This window comes from Dromaius novaehollandiae, chromosome 1, assembly GCF_036370855.1.
Source record: "Dromaius novaehollandiae isolate bDroNov1 chromosome 1, bDroNov1.hap1, whole genome shotgun sequence".
Classification (NCBI taxonomy): Eukaryota; Metazoa; Chordata; class Aves; order Casuariiformes; family Dromaiidae; genus Dromaius; species Dromaius novaehollandiae.
In genome coordinates, this window is record NC_088098.1 from 122,078,292 (window position 1) to 122,096,498 (window position 18,207).

The following is an 18,207-nucleotide window of genomic DNA, read 5'->3' on the forward strand; positions in this document are numbered from 1 at the left end:
TCTGCAAAGAGGGAAACTCTCTAAATGCTCCAAAGACAAAATCATGAAGTCACGAGGCAAACGTCTGCCAGAAGTCACACTTGCCTATCCTCCTGCTCCTCTTACTACTTACTTAAGAACAGTTTAGGTAAACAAAGGGAAAGCTACGATGGAGTGCTGCTTTCTTCCCCAAACGGAGAAAGGATGCAGAACTGCAGCAGCAGCAGCAGACCCGTGACCAGGACCTTCTCCTTCATTGTTTCCTGGCGGCGGTCAGGGCTCTTCGAGCAACGCCAGCCCTGGCCTCGGACACGCTACCTGCTGCCCTGCCACAAACGGCAGCCGTAAGGGGAAACCTCGCCCCGGGTCCCCAGGAAGGGCTCTGGCAAGGGGCTCTGCAGCCTGCGGGGGCCCCGCTGGCCCCTCCGGGCCGCCCCGCTGGCCGAGACCGGGCCCAGCCACGACGGGCCCCGACTCCCCGTCCGTGTCCCCGGGCGAGTGCGCCTTCCGCCCCGGGGGGGGGCACGGCGGACTCGGGGGAGGGCAGCGCCCCCGCCGGGGGCCGGTGGGGCGGTGTGGGGGTGCTGCGGCGCCGCGGCCCGGGGCAGCGGGCGTCAGAGGGGGGGAAGCGGCCAGGGGCGCCCCCGCGCCGGCCGCGGCTCCCCGCCGTCCCCTCCACGGCTGTCGCCGCCCCTGCTGCCGCGCCGCTTGGAATCTCCCTCCCCCCCGGCAAGGAGGTGGTTTCACCTCCCCCCTCCCCCGACAGGGGGGAGGGGCGTGGCAAGGCCCCGCTCGGCGATGCCCCGCCCCCCTCGTGCATATTCATAAGCTGTGAGCTGGGGCGCGTCGGCGTAGGGCGGTGGCGAGCGGCCGCCCCGCCCCGCCGCCTCAGCAGGCGCCGCGGTAGGCGTGCCCTGCGCCGGCGCGGGCCCCGCCCTCCGCGGTGAATATTGATGAGGCGTGATGCGCGGCGTGGTGTCGTATCGGGTGGCGCGGTCGGCGATTGGCCGAGTGCGTGTGTGCGCGGTGACGCGTGTCGCGGCGGTGCGGGTCCCGATTGCTGCAGCCGCTTGTCAGTGTGACGAAGATTGGCACCCAGGTAAGCGCTGTCACTCAAACCCGCTCCCAGCCAGCCAGCCATCCATCCATCACGGCGCGCCCGCCGCCGCCGGCCGGCCGGGCCCAGCCGCACCACCAGACCGGGGATGGGGGGGGGGACGAGCCCGGCACACGGAACAGCGGGGCGGGGGGGCACTCGCACTGTAACTAACCCAGAGGGGGGTTAGGGGCGGTGGCGGGCAGGCGCGGGAAGGGGGGGGGAGCGAGGAAATTTCTGGAACAGCCGCCGTCTAACCGTTGTCTTTGTGGGCGCGCGGGCGAGGCGGCGCGCGCGGGCGGGGGCGCGCACGCGCCGCGGGCCGGGCGCAGCGCGTCGGGGCACGCGCGCGCGTGGGAAGGGGAAGGGAGCCGGGGCGAAAGGGAGCGCCGCGAGCGAGACAGCTGCTGGGCGCCGCGCGGAGGGGACGCGGCGGCCGGGCGGGGGCGGGAGTGGGGGGAGCCGGCGCGGTGCTAAAAGGGCCAGGGCGGCGCTCGGGGGCGCTCCCAGGGGGGAGAGCCCGGGTGGTCGATGGTGGCGGCAGCGGCGGCTCTTCGGAGCCCTCTTCACCCGCCCGCCCCCCGCGCTGTTTTGCCAGGCGCCGCCGGCCTGGCCCTGCCCTGTGGAGCCCAGCTCGCGAAGCCCTAGCCTGTGGCGGAGTAAAACCGCCGCGGCAGCTGCCGCCGCCCCTCCTCCGCACCTGCCCCGGCCCCGCCGCGGGCGCGCGGCCATCGCCGCGGCCCGGCCGGGTGCGGCGCGGGGGGGGCGGGGAGGGAGCTGACAGCGGCCGTTGGCCGCTGCGGTGCGCAGAGCCGGTGTCCGGCGGGCCGTGCGCGCTGTCGCGGCCCGGCCGCGGGGCGGGGCGGTGCCCCCTGCCCCGAGCGTCGCTGTCGCCCCGGGGGCCGCGGGAGAGCGGGGGCGGTCGCGTCTCCGGTTTTGCGTCTTTTACCCCCTCATTCATAGAAGGCGAATTCTGTTAGTGGCAGGCGCTTGGGGCAGTGTGTGCGATGGTGGTGGGAGGTGGGTTTTTTTTTTTTTTTTTTTTTGATGTGACCTCATTGTCTCTTGGCTCGGTTGTGTGTAGAAGCTTCTTGACACCTAGACCGAGGCTTTCTGAGTGTTTACACAGCCGTAATTAGGAGCTGAAACTTGACATTGTCCAGAGGCCCTACTTAGGATGTGTGTAAACAACAATAAATCAAGTACTGGTTTAATCCTGAAACATTGCCTCAGTTAGCCACGTGTCCTGGGTCTCCGTGGAGGAGTTGATAGCATTCCCTCATTCCCATAACACCAGCTGTATGGCCTAGAGTTCATCAATTAAAACTATAAGTGGTTAACACTTCTGTGTGATACTTCTCTGCATAGTTTATCTCTGTCTTGTTTTCTTATTTCTTTATTATTTTTAATGTCCTAAATGGGAACATACCATGTTATTTTAGAGATAACAGTATTATCTGCAGCTGCAGTTGGTGACCCCTTTTTGTCAGTTATATCTAAGTAAATGACTAACATATTTTTGGGAAGGAGAATGAATCTCTAGATCTGGTCAGATACCCTTACAATTTTTTTTTTTTTTTTTTTTTTTGCTCTGCTATGAATTACTTTTTTGCCATATGTAGTTAAGTGCTGTCCAGGCAAGATATGTTTTTGTCCCTGTCCCTATTTGGAATGTGATGTGTGTGTTCCATTAAATAGATCACTGAAATAGGGAGCATGGACCATATGTTCTGGTTTGTAGATGTTGAAGAACACTCGAGCCAGCATCCTGTGGAGAATAGGGGGAGGGGTTAGGTCACGTTCTGTGTATGCTAAATGTCTCGGCTGATTAAAGAAGTCTTTCTTAATCTTAACAAAATCATGCCAGTTTATAGTGTGCCAGTTCATAATGCTGTTTATAATATTCTTCTAGAGAAAGAAGATGCTCTGCACAAATTTTTACCAATGTAGTTTTCTTGATTAGGGGAATTGTAATGACTCTAACTCAATAGATGTATGTATCTTGCTCTTGTCCATACTAGAAATAGGCTCACAGGTCTTTCCCTTTCCTGCATGACATATAAACTGCGTACAATCTGCCTATGCTATGGGGTTGTATTGCTTTAATTATACATATGTAGTTAAAGTGATACAGCTGCACATAGGCAAGTGCTGAAATCCTGTTTAGTCCATGTTAGCTACATGTGCAAATTTTATGGATTATACTGAACCAAGAAGCAAATTGTTGTGATTGTATCAGAAATATTCCTATACATTTGCGGACTGTGTCGTCACTAGAATATAAAGTAACTACAAATGTGTTTTGAGTGCATTTTCTGACTAGCTCTATAAAATAAATATAAAATTGCAGAACTATCCTTTCTTGAATCTGTGCCTAGCCATATAGTCATTAAATTTAAAATTTCAAAAACTCTTGAGAAAAGAAACAAAAAAAATCACATGTATTCAGTCTGAAGGAACAGTTGCACACTTTTTAGAGTGCCTTTTTTAAAATCTATCCAAATAAGTGTATATTTTCACTGTAGACTGCTACAGACTTAGGTATTTTCTTGTCATCTTATGATTAAAGTATCACATGAAAACTTCAGTGCAGGTTTCATGATGATTTCTTAACATAAGCTTCAATTGTGCAAATGGCTAGAGGCGTAACCCTGCTTACTTCATTTGCAGGATAGACGCAGTGTGGTTTAGAGGATATTACACTGCACTGAGACTTGAAAGACTGATTTTATTCATTCTGATTGATCTGCGAGTGATTTGGGCGGGGGGCATGTATTTTTGTCGGTACAAATTGAGTAAATATACATCTCATATCTGAAGTGGGTCTTACTATTATTGTGTAGTTAAAGTGCTTTGCTGAACTGGAATTGGTCTTGTTACCATTTCCTATGTACTAATAGGAAATTTAAGAACTCTTAAAGTTTTGTGTATGTTATCATTACAGTGTTTTTTCTTAATTGGAAAGTTCACTTTGGCGTGTAAAGAAAACACAAGTAGACTAACTTTTTAATACTAAAGGCATAACTTCCAGCCTTTATTTGTATTATTTCTCAAGCTAGATATAATGTTAAAGATTTGGGTTCATCTTTTACAGCATTCATATTTAAAAATAACATTTTAAAGCGGAGTCTGTGTGGCTTTCCATTAGTGAAACAAAAAGTAGTTTAGCATGAACAGAATATAAATGTTAATCCTAAATACTTGACTCTTATAAAATGGATGTGTATCTGTTAGATGCTGTATTTTATTTTTTTAATTTTGCTTTTGGACAGTATTTGTTTCCTGCCTTGCTTTATCTCTACTGTAAATGCAGTGCTATAATGTAATAATTCTGATTGTGACTGCAGCAAAATTAGAAGTGTTTAAGAAGCATTTTAATTTCTTGGAAGAGAATAACTCTTTCACTGTTATTAAATCATGTACTAATAGCCAAGTGTGAATGATCCAGAGAACCAGTTCTGTGATAGTGGAACTGCTTGTTCTAATGATTCTGTTAATGCTCTGAATGAAAGGAGATGTAGTCCAGAATGTCTTTCAGAATATTGTTTAGTGATGTGGGAGCCAAATAATACTTTTGCAGAAGGCACACGTGTGAAAGTTTACAATAAAGTAAATTAATATCTTTACTTTGGTGTAAGTAAGAATTTTTCTGTGTGTGTAAAATACAAAAATTCCAGAAGTGTTACTTCTTTCTCGCAACAGCTGGTTGCTTCAGTCTCGCTTGTCACAGGAGTTTGTGGTTTACAAACGCTAAGTCTCTCAGGGGTTTATCTTACCACAGCTTATACTGTACAAAATGCAAAACAACTTATTGCTCTTCTAAAAAGAGGATTCCAAGAGCAAGAAAAGAGCTGCAGATAGAATTCTTTCCTTCACTTGCTGCCAGATGTTACTAAAACATTTTAGTCAGCCCACGATAGCTCTCCCTAAGATAATTGAATACTGCTAAACTAGTCGATTTTTTTTTTTTTTTCAGATTCTTAGCTTCATTCAATAATATCATTATCTGTGATTGCGTAGTGTGCTACCATGGAAGTGACTTCATGTTGCAACTGTGGCATATTGGTGTCGTCAAACACAACTAGAAGTAGGGGTAGAAAATAAAAGTAATGACACCAGGAATCTGGAAAGACCAATCTTCTGTTAACAGAGCATTGGCATGCTATTATAAAGTGGGGAAAGGGCAGTAGCTTGGTTTTTCTGCCAGCAGTTTGGAGATTAATGAGTCATGTGTCTTACTGAAGGATAAAAAGGAAGTCAGTGTTAGAAGTGGAAATAAAACTTAGGCCTGCTTGCCTTCACATACTTGCTTATCACCCTTCATACAAGCACTTGGTTTTTGTTTTTATTTTTTTAATATACCAACTACTTCAGGCCATGATGTTCTTGTTATATACATGTATGTATAAAACAGCTATTTGCTTTAAAACAGGAAGGACATGTAAATATATTAAGTGTAAAAAGGTGATTTTAGAAAATGGGAGAGATATGACTGAGATGACTGCCCCTTAACCTCATTTGCTGATGGGCCTCTACCTGTCATCTACACTTGGCAGTAAATTCAGGAAAAAAAAAACAAAATAGAATATGGCAACATACTACTAGTGTACTAAAATAGGGGTCAATTTTTATATCACTTAATTTTAGTTTGCTTCGTTTGGGAGTATGTGGAATTACGTGTTTTTTTTTTTTTCTTGAGGACATAGGGAATTAAAAACAAAGTCTGGCTACACTTTACATCCTGCTTAACTTTTTTCAAATTACCTAGTAAATGAAACAAAGGGAAAAGGGTATCGTAATACTTCCTATTGCAAAATAAAGTACAAGTCTTTTATGTTTGTTTTCCAGAGAAACAGAGGGGTTTATAAAACAAAAATTGGAGCTTTATACATGTATAACATGCCAAGAGAATAGGGGGACGAAAATATAGATAGTGCTTTTTTTACATATATTCTATTACTGAATAAGTTGAACTTCCAGGTCAGTCTGTGATCACCAAATTCATACATATTCTAGGCCATGACAGTAGTAATACCAGGAGTAAGGTTGCTTCGTTATTTTTTTCTTTTAAGATGTTGTTTTCAGTTGCTTATATCTTAGTCATACTGAAATTTGCCATGATGCGTATGTTTGAGCAGGGTTATTCCGGAAAGTTTAAGCTAAAATGATTCAGCATTTTGAAAACTGACATTAAGAGAAAGTAAATATGTTAATCTAAAAGGGGGGGAAAAAAAGTTTGATTGGTTTATTTAAAGGAATATCTGCACTTGAGATCTAGAATTTAGAACTGCGGAGAAAGGGAACAGTGTATGGCTGTTCATAGAGAAACCATAACAAATTAAAAGCTCTCGAAAAACTGGTTCGTGCATATTACTCGGCAAATATTTATTAATTAAATTATCTGCATATTCCATGTAACGTGAGTATCTTCCTGTCTGTTGGTCCTTGCATGTCACCTGACTGTGCAGTCATCATCTGGACCAAGTAGTTAAGCATGACGCATCACACAGAAGTAGGTGATGGGTAAGTCTAATCCTAAATAGTCTTTCTTTATCTGTGCTTCTCCCCCAACCCCTGAGTGTTGGGATGAAGATGGGCACTGGGGAAAGAGGTGGGGAATGGTATTTGAAGCTGGGTGGAAATGCAATAGGCCCAGGAGCCTGAAAAAGATGGTACTAGCAAAGTTAGTAAATGGTCAGAAGCAGACGGAATGAGAGAGGGCGAGAGCTGAGAAGGAGAACAAGCTGAAGGTTCACGTGGAAGGAACAATGGCAGAGAGTAGTACAAGACTGAAGAGCACAATGAATATGGATGGGGAAGTAAGGGAGCATGAAGAGCAATGGCAGCAGGAACAGAAGAGTGTATAACACGCAACGTTTTCCATGCAAAAGCTAATTGAAGTGATTGCTTCTGGTACACCATTGTTTAACTCTTTACCAAATAGCTGTGGACATAGAGGGGAAAAGAAAGAATTTTTGTTTAAATAAAAAGCTTTTTGAAAAGAAAATGAACAATTTGTATTAAGGCCTAAACTTAACAGCAAAATAAAGGTTTTGTTTGACCAAATTGTGGAGTCAAAAAAAATGTTGCTGAAAAAGTCATTGAACAAATGGAATCAGATTTCACAAAGGAGAGGTGCAGGAGCAAAGATATTTTGTCATTTTAGTTTATTCAATTAGTCCAAGTTAATGACTGGATAATTCACAGGCTCAAAAGTCAATTCAAAAACTATTATTTCTGAAATCAAGAAGGGCTTAAAAATGAAATCATTGACAAAAGAACATATTAATCTTGATGAAGTGTTTAAATGTAGAGAGATTTTCATAAGTATTTGGCATCTTAAGCTTATTTTTAATGCAGTTATTAGTCAACTAAAACTGTTCTTTCTTCCTTTAATTGCATGTTGGTGTCATTAGGACAATTTGCAATAGAAAGAATCATTAGAAACTTCTGTAATTTTGTAATAAAAATGTTGAAACACATGAATATAAGCACATTAAGTGATATCTTACATAAACTGTTTGCTAACACTTACTGTGAATTATTTAATAGCAATAGAACAGGGAGATGGGTGCTCATTTGGTGTCGTCTTTATGAAAATAACTGCGAAGTATAAACACAAAACCAGATTAATTTCGGTCACAGTTTATTGGGTGCTGATACAAGTCAGATTAAACTTGGATTTCATGTTGCTTTGCTTGAATTTATTTGGAAGGATAAGATAAAATGAGTGTCTCTCTCCAGGAATAAGAGATCCACGTAGATGTTTATGTGGGCATTCCATAGGCTTAAATGGCAGTGGAACAGAATCATGTTTCTAGCACACATGCAAACCTGTTGTTTATCCACATGGAGAGTTGGGGAAATATGGAGGGTGGAGTTTAGAATTTTTTCATCATGAACGTTTTTAATGAAATTTTATTTGAAAAAGTAATTAAATATTAATTAAGAAAGTCATGTCCGAATGAGTTCTAGCTGTGCAATTGTTTATGTGCCACCTCTGTTATGTGTAAGGGTTTTTTTTACAGTCTTTCCAATACAGTCCTTTTATCACTATAGCAGCAAGTTAGGTACTAAATTTTTTTTTTTGATTTGGGGCCTACGATGGTATGATAGAAGCATATTGGATAGATCTTGAGGAAAAGTACTACTTTGCTGTTTTGCCATAAGCAGGTGTATGTGAGGAATCATGACGTGTATTCTAGGGTTCACAAGCAAGAACTGTAAAACTCCTTCAGTTTGTAGTGTTAAGAATACAGGGAAAAATAGCTAAAGGAATCTTCATTTGCTGTGTGGATATTGAGAGTGAATGAGGGAGTGATGGGAAATATTTCTGCTGCCTAATATGCTAATCCCTCAGCAGTTTTGGTTCAATTAGAGAAGGAAGGTTTTCTTTCCCCCATGTTTTGTTTTCCTTTTTTAACCAAAATTTCTTTCTAGTCTGCTTCATTCCTTACTACTACTTTATGGAGTAAATAAAGCAATGGCAGATTACAGTGTGAAATGGGTGGGAGAAACTGAGGTGCTGCAGGAAGTTTCTCGAATTTGAGAATCTTTTGATGGTTACAAGAATGAGGCTTTAATTCTCCAGATGGTAGGAGAACAACCTCAGGGTTTCCTTCTGCAGTGCTATGAGTTAACTGGAGCCTGGATACCTAGCATGCTGAGGTGACATTCTTTTGTGGCTAAATGGGATAGGATTTCTCATCTTGGTAGGGTGCTTTTTTGTTTTTAGGCCTTTGGTTTGTAGGACAGGGTCTTTCTATAGCAGATGTCATCCATAAACTCTGTTGTTGTTGTTAAAAAGCATAGTGGTAAATTGGAGATTAAAAAAACGTGATTATGCATGCTCCCCAAGAAATCTGCTGATGTAAGCAGAAAGGTTGTATGCAAGGTTAAGGAGTTAAAGTTCATAAAAACACCCAAATGCCCTTAATTCTGCTTTCATTGTTATGCCTTGAGGAACTGATATCATCTTATGCATCTGTAATACTCATTTTATCAGCTACTACATACACAAGTTCAGCTTGTAAAGTGGCACATTTTATAATACTTATTCATATACAGTACTTGTAAATAGAGGAATTTCCAAAATTCCTTTAAAATACAGAAAACAAAGTTTCCTCATTTGAGTGTCAACTAGTAGAGGGGTTGAAATGTTCACATGAGATGGCTTGTTTGTCAAGCTGTGTAACATGATGATGCTTGGAAAATAAAGTCTGACATGCGTACTTTATATGCCTTGTTATCAAATGGAGTGGTTTGTAAAAAGGATGATAAAGATTAGTGTAATAACAAAGCAGCACATATAGCGTTGGAGAGGTCTTGCTGAATAAAGTCAGTGTTACATAGTGTATGTCCAAAATTCCACTGGCAGAGAAAGGTTAACGACAGGTATTAACGTAGCTTGTATACTTGAAGAAACTCAATGTTAGCAGTGGATTTTAATTTATTTTTATTTTCAGTTTCTTAAAATATAATATACATTTTTTTAATTTAACCTCATATTTGTCTTGATTAATATATAAATTACTTGATTGCCTTGATTAATATATAAATTACTTGATTGCATCACCAAGCAATAAAGGGGAAAAAAAGTGACACAAAGTAAATTTTACTGCAATAGAATATCAGGTTTGTGGCTTTCTTAGAGCTTGTCTCCTAGGGAAGCTGACAGCATAGCTGTTACATAATAACTGTTTAGCTCTATCTGTGTAGTGTAACTCCTTGAGGCTGGTTTAATATTCCTGAACAAGAGCATCATCATTCTGAAAGTGTATTTCTAAATAATGACTGTACTTCATAAGTACATAAGACAGAGGAAATGAAAGCCACCTTGCTGCTGAATAAGAAGGATTACATTCCCATTCAGCACAATTTTAATGCACTTAAGCGTATGTGCATCACCTTCATATTAGCTTATATATCTCAGTTTTACTGAATGTCTTTTTGTAGGCAGGTTAATGGAGATAGGCATCCACTGCAGCAAAGACAGAATGAATCTCTGATGGCATCTTATATACTCTACATATCACTTCATTATTACTCTTTGAAGCCATTAAAATATAAATTTATCTTGATTTTTAATGTGTCCTAATATTTGTATATATAAGCATATGCATACTTTTTTTTTTAAACTAGCTGACATGTGAAATGAGAGAATACTGAGCAGAGGGTTCCTTCCTTTTGACTGAACAAGGTCATATTTTACTTTATAGTGAAAGCTTCAGTTGCGATACGTCTTTCAAGTGATGAAGAAGACTGTCACTGGTTACGGTTTCATAGTTAGGTATCTTCTTCATGATGGTACCATGGCTTTAAAGCTCGTCCACAAGAGGAATAAAAGGAAAAAACAAATTGGCAATAATCATTTCAAGTCTAGACTCCACAGTGCCTTGGTAAAGATATTATCTCCATTCTTACATAGGTATATCTGCTCCTCTTGTCCCCATTAAGATATGTGAAAGGGCATAACATGCAAACTCAGATCTTTATTGTTTTCTTGTCTGGTATGTTTTAGGGTAAACATTGTAGCATTAATGGTATCAGGTGTCTTTTCGAAGAAAGCATTACGCTTACTGCAATGTCCTCTGGTTCCTTCTCAGCCAAAGCCTTTCCTCTGTAGCATCTTTCACATGGACCTGCTGCATTTCTTTAGTACCTCTCACTTTCTGCCCTTGGTATCTTACACAACAAGGTCTAGAATTTAGCCTATTTCCAGAGCTTCAGCTGAAGGCTTTGTAGGCAAGGGCTGTTTTCTTCTTTAGATCTGAAATATTTTGAGCAGTCAGATCTGGCAGCGGTGGCACTATCAGATCTCTCCTACAGCTGTTTCTGAATGAGGGAAATAGGTTTTTCAGATCTGCAAAGACGAAGTAGTCCTTCTTTATAGCAGTGGTCTGAGCACAGACAAGGAATGGACAATCTCTACTTACCTGGCAATGATCTATGTTCAGAAGATTCTATGAAATGAGAAGTCCTTTATTTGGAAATAAGCCAGTAAGCTGAGGTAGGTGAAAGTAAGTACCAAAATTAGAGAAGATAAATAGTCTGGGAAGAAGGAAATAGGAAGTACAGTCATCTTTGAGAACAGAATTAAGAAGTTCCAAAAATGAAAGAGCCTATTCTTTGGGGATATAGATCTTTGACAGTTTAAGAGAAAGTGGTGAGAACTAACGTGCCATCTTGAAGCCTTTGAGTTTTCAAAACCAGGTGTATCAGGTCAGAGTGAAACTTCTAGCTCATTATTACATCTCTAACCAATGACTTAAGCAATATACTGTCTGATAACTCCCCAAAGCATCTTCCTAGCCTTTTACAGCTTGAGGGTTTCATGAGCCTGAGACGGCACTGATGTACGATATCGTTTAACATTTTGTTTCTCTGGGAGCTCGTCAAAAAAACCCCATTGCTTCTATGCCACACGTAGTTAAACTTTGGTTCTCAAATCTAAATACCAACTTCATTTCATTTTCAAAAATGTTGATTTGGAGTTATTTTCATTCCAGTTCTTATGCACTTGGCAAAACTGGTGACACAAGCACTTTGTAAGAAATAGAGGTAATGAGACTTAAGATCTTGGCTGTGCATTTTACCAATAGTATCATTTCGGATAGCCTTTCTACAGTGTTAGTGTCTGTAACCTCCCCTAAGCTAATTTTTCTGGGTGTAAACTTGTCTAAATATGTGCGCTCAGATAATCAGCATCAGTTAACTGTTGGGTTTCTTTAGTGCTTTTTAGGATTTGTGTTTTCTAAATGCATTTTCACAATCTTTGCATTACTACTTTTTAAAGTAGCTTTAGGATATCAAACTATTAAATGTAATTTAAGTAAGATTCAATGATAATTTTTGGAAAGCTTTTTTTAAACAACTGAATAATTCTGTAGTAGTACCTGCCTTCTCAGAACACATACCAATAATGGCTCACACTCCTTCCTATATTCTGTGGGGGGGGGGGGGGGGTTCAAAGTAGTGCATTACTTGATCATATTGATAATTAGAATACTTTCCGTTGTTGCTACCAAAGCACAATTATGAAGGAGATTGGAGGGGGGGGGGGGGAGAAAAAAGACCGTTCTTGGCTTCATGTTTAATTTTTACATGGAAGGATTTCCTTTTAAACACTTCTGAGTTGTTCTTATTTCATTTTATAGTTTTATTTTGAGATGTGTCTTTCTATCCTAAGCAGACAGATGGTCAGCCAGAGAGTAAAATATAAAGGTTCTATATTCAACACAAAGCAAGTGAGTAGTCCAAATGTTAGGCTTCTCTTGCAAGCATCAGCAAAGGGGATATAAATATGGAGAATGAATGGAATAAGTGAAAGTTCAAACAATAGCATGGGATAGGGGAGGTAGGGGGCTAGAGATAATGAAAAACACAAATACCTTGTTCCGGTCAGTTTACTTAAACTTTGAAAGAAGAGCGTAATAAAATGAACTCCTTTTTTTGGAAACGTAGTCAGTCTCAGGAATTATGTTCTATATTGTTGTCTCCTGAATCTTCCTCTGATATTTCTTAGGTTTCTGTCCACTACCTTGTGCATCAGTGGAATTTGCTCTGCTGGAATGAGATGATGGCCTCTTCAACCAGTTGAAAGAAAGGGGTGAGCAGCTTTCTCACAGCTGGTATTTTGTCTCCTTTAGAAAATGGTGTGCAGTGGAAATGAATTTCATTACATCTTTTGATGAAAAGTGAAGCTGATTCTAGATACTTTTCATGTGTCAAACAGGCTTGTTTTGATTTTGTTCTGTTTTGTGTGTGAATATAATGATGTATGTTAGACAGGAAATGTCAGTACTTAAGTAAATAAGAATGGACAAATAGCCATTCTGAATCTTCCAATAACCAGTTTTTCTTTAACTGTAGTTAATGCTAAGTACTTCAAAAGAAGGTATATAGGGAAAAAGATTGTAAGGAACAATTACATGTTAACAAGTCTCTTGGGTAGTTTCTTCACAACCATAAGACAATTAGTGATTGGTTTATACCCTGGAGCATAACTATTTATATCTCTTACAAACATCTGTTGTAGCTTGTATATCTTAAAAATGATATTGCTGAACTCCAACAGCTTACTTGCACCTTGTGTTAGCATTACTGGGTGGTCCCTTTGCTTTTAATTGTGAAGGAGTAAGTAGACCAAGTGAGGAGTGATGTACATTAAGTAATCACTTTGTGTGCATGTTTCAGCTCATGTTTAATCTTTTTTCTTAGATACTCTTAACTTACACAAAGTTTCCATGTTTCTAATTATGATTATTCCCTTCAATTTAGCTTCTTCTTTGTACCGCATCTTACAGGTTTGTACTTATTTTTATTAAGAGCTTGAATTCTTTTCCTTTCACTTTGTCTTGCAGAACGTAGTGCTTTTGCCACAGATGTCAGTGGAGTTTCTGAGTGCAGTTCATGTATCAGCTTCCAGTTTACATGACCTTAAACATTCCCTTGGATTTTCCTCACACTTTATTTGCAAAATAAATAAAATGAGAGTTAATTTTGTTCTGCATGAAGCAAGCTGGCTGACTCTCTCAGCCTTAGGTTGTTTTCGTTATTTGTAGCTCTTTGAACACAACACAAATGCACTGTTTTCCTTCTACTCTCAATCTCTCTCAGGAAGAATAATTGGAATTTTTAAAGCAAAGTTGTCCAGAAGTCCTGTGTGCTTAGGCCTACTTCAGATACTTTAAGCCATATAGTATTAGATATAGCTGTTCTGGTTATAGATGGTCCTGCTGTGAGTTGATAATCACCATGCATGAGCCAGAAATTACCACACTAACAGGTCAGCCAAGAGCAGGGGTTGTACGAGTGCATAGCAATGTGCTTCAGACAAAGTCAGCTGGTTTGCATCATAGCCACCTTTAACAGTGGGTTGAACTAGCCTGGCTGACTTTATGTAAAAAGGATAAGAAATCATTCACATGTTCTTGTGAGCTCGGTGGTGGAGCTGTGGAAATAAGTAACTCTGGCAGGGTGGCAGTGATAAACATCTGGGAGTGATAGCAGCTTCAGCTAGCATCGTTGTTTACAGAATGAACATCCGCTTAGGCTGTGTATCTGTTAACTAGAACTGGATACTGTATCCCGAGTTAGATTATAAAACCTTTTTGGTCATTTTTCTTGAAGTCTAACAGTTTGTTGCTACTGCTGGATAATGAGGAGATATTTCTCTTTAGTCAACCAAAGTAATTCCTCAGTTAATTGCCTCAGTTTAAGTATGTGATTAGCTCAATTTGTTCTTGATTTGCAGTAGTTGTCTTCACTAAATTTCATCAGTTGCTATCTTGCTAATAGCTTAATCTTCCTGTCCTGTAATTATAAGTCAGAAGCAAAGCTCTTATGGGAAATAAAGGCTATACCCATATAGAATTCTTTCCAGGTATTCTGGATATGGCTAACGCCCTTTTTGGTGAAATAATCTATGTATCTAGCTCAAAATTGTGCACCTCTTCCTTCCTTCATATGGCTTGGGGGGGCGTTTTCCAAATGTGGAATGTCTCTTCTGTATGGGAATCTGGAGAAAAGGATCAGTCCAACTTGTTTGATTCCCCTGAAATTCTTGCCATGTTTTATCGTCTTCGACAGTTTAAATGTGTTACCTTCAGATCTTGTTGCTTCCCTCTTCATGTTGTTCTTTGGGGCACTAATATTATTTCACAGATCTGTTAACTTTAAGATACTCTGAAGGGACCATGCTTAAATCTCTTTACCTCTTCCTATTTCCTCATTTCTGACTAAGAGCTTCATCTTTCTCCCACAGCTACAATTTCTTTAATAGCCTTTTGTGAGGAACTTCTTTGACTTCTATAATAATCACTAAATAACATTTACTGTTTTTCTTGTTACTTGATTAATTTGACATGTCCAAATGACTTTTGTATGTTAAAGGTTCTGTTTTAACTTTGAGGATAGTCTCATTTGTACTTCTGATATCACAGTAAGAAATAAGATGCATGCCCTTTGGGAAAGAAAAGAGCAATTTTTGGAAAGATACTTGCACTTTGCTGTTGTGGTAAATGCTGATTTAAAGTTTAACATCGAATGATTGAGAACTATAAAAAAATATTTCTGATATACTTCTATCAGTAAGAGCATTTATGTCTTCTCTTCCCTATTTTTTTTCTTTTTCTTTTGGTGGAGAAATCAGTAAATTTTGAGAGTTTCAAAGAAATAGATACTGATGTAGAAATAGATACTGAATGACAGTTAACTCGAGTCTATGAAAGCCCTGTAAGCTCAGTGGGACCCCTCAGCAAATACAGTTCACAGTGGGATTCAAGTTATAAAACCAAGACAAATGTAGCAAGAACTTTGAAATGTTTCTTGTTATTTTTGTTTCCATAATGCAATACTAAAACACCGTAAATGACATTCATGTAGTTTATTTCATGTCATTTAATATGTTGGGGTTAGAAGCCATAAAAGAATCAAGTGTTTTTTGAGCTAAGCCTCCAGAAAATAGGTGAAGGCTCACTAAAGAAGTTTCTGTTTTTATAATTCTTTTTTATTTTGTATGTTATTGGATTTTTTTTCCTTGCAGTGTTTGTGTAAGGTGAGAACATTTCGTTTACACTTTGTTTTGAGAGGAAAATGTATACAAGAAGCAAGTGTTGACTTAATTTGCCTTTTTTCTGCAGGGGCCTTCTGTGATCAGTCTTTTCATTGTTTTCTCATTAATATTAATGGCAAATATGTAGAAGCTGGAGGTAGAATAAAGCTAATATATTTGTGTGTGATTAGTAGTCATGTGACTAAGTCATAACAAAAGTTTGGTTTTGGCAAAAAAGAAATTATTAATGGGAAACATAAATGAAACCCTGAGTTTTGCAAACCTGAATAACCTAAATATCTTTCTCTGGCTGAACTGGGAGCATAGTTAAGCTAAGCTAAATTATAGAGCAGCATTTGAGAGAGCAGATCAGATGATTACTAAAATTATAAGGTATTTCATGATCTGGTTTTAGGGTTTTTTTTTTTTTTTAAAGAAGGTAGCATTAGAATTTATCATAAGTTATTTACTGTATAATTTCACATTTTAGAAAGCAGACACAGAAGAGAGGAAGCTGTAAAGTATTTGGGAAAGAGTATTGTATATTAAAGGTAAAAGACAAAATGTTAGCGGAAGTATAAAATGCAAGAAAGATTATTCAGAGTTGCCTACGTGAATTAAAAGGAGCTTCATCTTTTCCTAAGAAAATACAAGGATTGTGAAATCCCCCTCACCCCCACCGGGGAGGGGGGATGATGCTAGTAGGCTGTTGTAGTAGTCTGAGGAGAAAGCTTGTATAAAAATCTGAAAAGGTATCCTTTATACTAGTGTTAACATGAGCTTAAGCATTAGGGAGGGGTTAAACTTCATTTGTCTGTTCTGTCAGTGTTTTTTATTTAGCGATAACATAGCTAAGTGTGTGTCATGGGGAAATCCAGAAAGACTAGTAAAGCTGTATGACAGAAAGGATATTAGTATCTTCCTCACCTCCAGTTTGTGTAAACAAAAAAGGAAAAAAATAGAATACTAACATTTTGACTAGAGGTACTTTAACTCATGTACTAATGTTTTATTTTTGGTGTATGTTAAAAATACACTCAAGCACCAGAATCTCACAGTGTTTCCATGTGAGGGTTTTGGCTTGCGAGGGTATAGTTTCTGCCAGGCTGTTCTTAGGAGACTTGTGCCATCTTGAACTGAAACATTGCAAAGGACTCTGTTCTTAGGAGCTATTTATTGCCTCCAAACTAGAGCCAGAAAATACTTCCACTAAAGCTATTAGAAAGAATCTAAATAGTCTCTACCCTCTTCTTCTGAAAATAAATAAATAAATAAAAATTCTAGGATAGGTGTTCCCAGACTGTAGCATTCTTTTTATCTAGTGGTCCACAAACTACTTTAAGCTGGTATATGCATGTTGTCCACAGATAGAAACTATGCAAGCACCTGGCCCAGTGCCAGAACCAAGATCTGCTGTCTGTTCGTATTGGTGGTTCCCAAGATACTTTTGTTTGCGTAAGATGGCATAGACTCCCAAAGAGTAACAGCTCACTTAAAGAATTAGTGAAGGACAGTAAGCTAGCTTGTAAAGGAAGCCACAGTTATATGGTCATGATGAACAACTCTGATCTTAAAGCTGTAAAAAAGGGTATAACAGTTATGCTTAGGAAACCGATTTTGAGTAGTTTTGTACAAAGTAGGGCTCAAGGTTTTTCCTGAGAAAGTATGATTTGTCTGTGTGCCTGAAACTTAAGTAAACAGAGAAGGGAATCTTGAAGTCTGTTCTAATGTTTCCTAAATGAAACGTTTTACTTGAGACTGTTCTAATCTGTAGGGGAAAATATCCAGAATGTAAAAATTGCTCTTCGAAATGGTTACACTTGACAGTTGTATACAATGGTGAAGGGAAGATTTGAAAACAATTGAAACATTTTGTAGTGATTAAGCACATTACAAAAAAAAAAAATAGTTTTAGAGTCAGATCTTTAGCTGGTGAAAATTCTAATACCTAGTTCTGTGTTACTGACATAAGTAGAAGAGAGTAGAAAACCTGGAAATAATTCCTGGATGCAATTTTTTACAAGGCATGAGCTCTGTCTTTTTCTTTTCTTTTTTTTCTTTTTTTTTTTTTTTCCCTTACAATGTATGTTTTTATAGTAGCTAAAGCCTTAGGACTCCTACCTGTCAAGGAAAATTGAGTGCTGTGATAATATTTAACAATAATGGCTTAATGAATTATGCAATTTTGGTTGTAGTGCCTGATAATCTGCCAAGAAAGTGAAATGTAAATTGTTAGTTTGATGGATAAACTTTATCTAGTGGTAGTTACACTAAATGTTACACACTTTTTTTTTTTTTTTTTTTTTTTTTTGGAAACATATGACTTGAAAAATATTTAACTCATCTAGGCCCCAAAATGCAGCTAATGCTTAGAGGAAATGCCATATATAAACTGCTTATATCATAAATACCACTAGAATTAATATTTTCAAAGCATCAAATACCTGTAAAAATGAGACTTCTGAATTCCTAAGTCACTTTTGAAAATATTTAGTCATATAGGCCCAGTTGTTTAAAGATACTTAGGCATTGTTTTATTCTTTGTTGCTGCTTATATGGCTTAGAGAGTAGACTTTGG

General features: G+C 39.7%; 1 protein-coding gene across 5 annotated transcripts in view; it reads left to right on the forward strand.

Annotated features, from left to right (window-relative positions):
* The first annotated feature begins 924 nt into the window (after positions 1-924).
* The window catches only part of PKNOX1 (PBX/knotted 1 homeobox 1), a 46,361-nt gene continuing 29,078 nt past the window's right edge, over positions 925-18,207 (forward strand). The window contains exons 1-4 of one of the 5 annotated variants that reach the window (XM_064525598.1): positions 925-1,078; positions 6,544-6,598; positions 12,600-12,683; positions 13,355-13,380. The gene's annotated coding sequence lies outside the window, so the exon portion shown is untranslated. The remainder of the gene's footprint in view (positions 1,079-6,543; positions 6,599-12,599; positions 12,684-13,354; positions 13,381-18,207) is intronic. The other 4 variants (XM_064525593.1, XM_026097978.2, XM_026097979.2 and 1 more) reach the window with 4 other exon arrangements.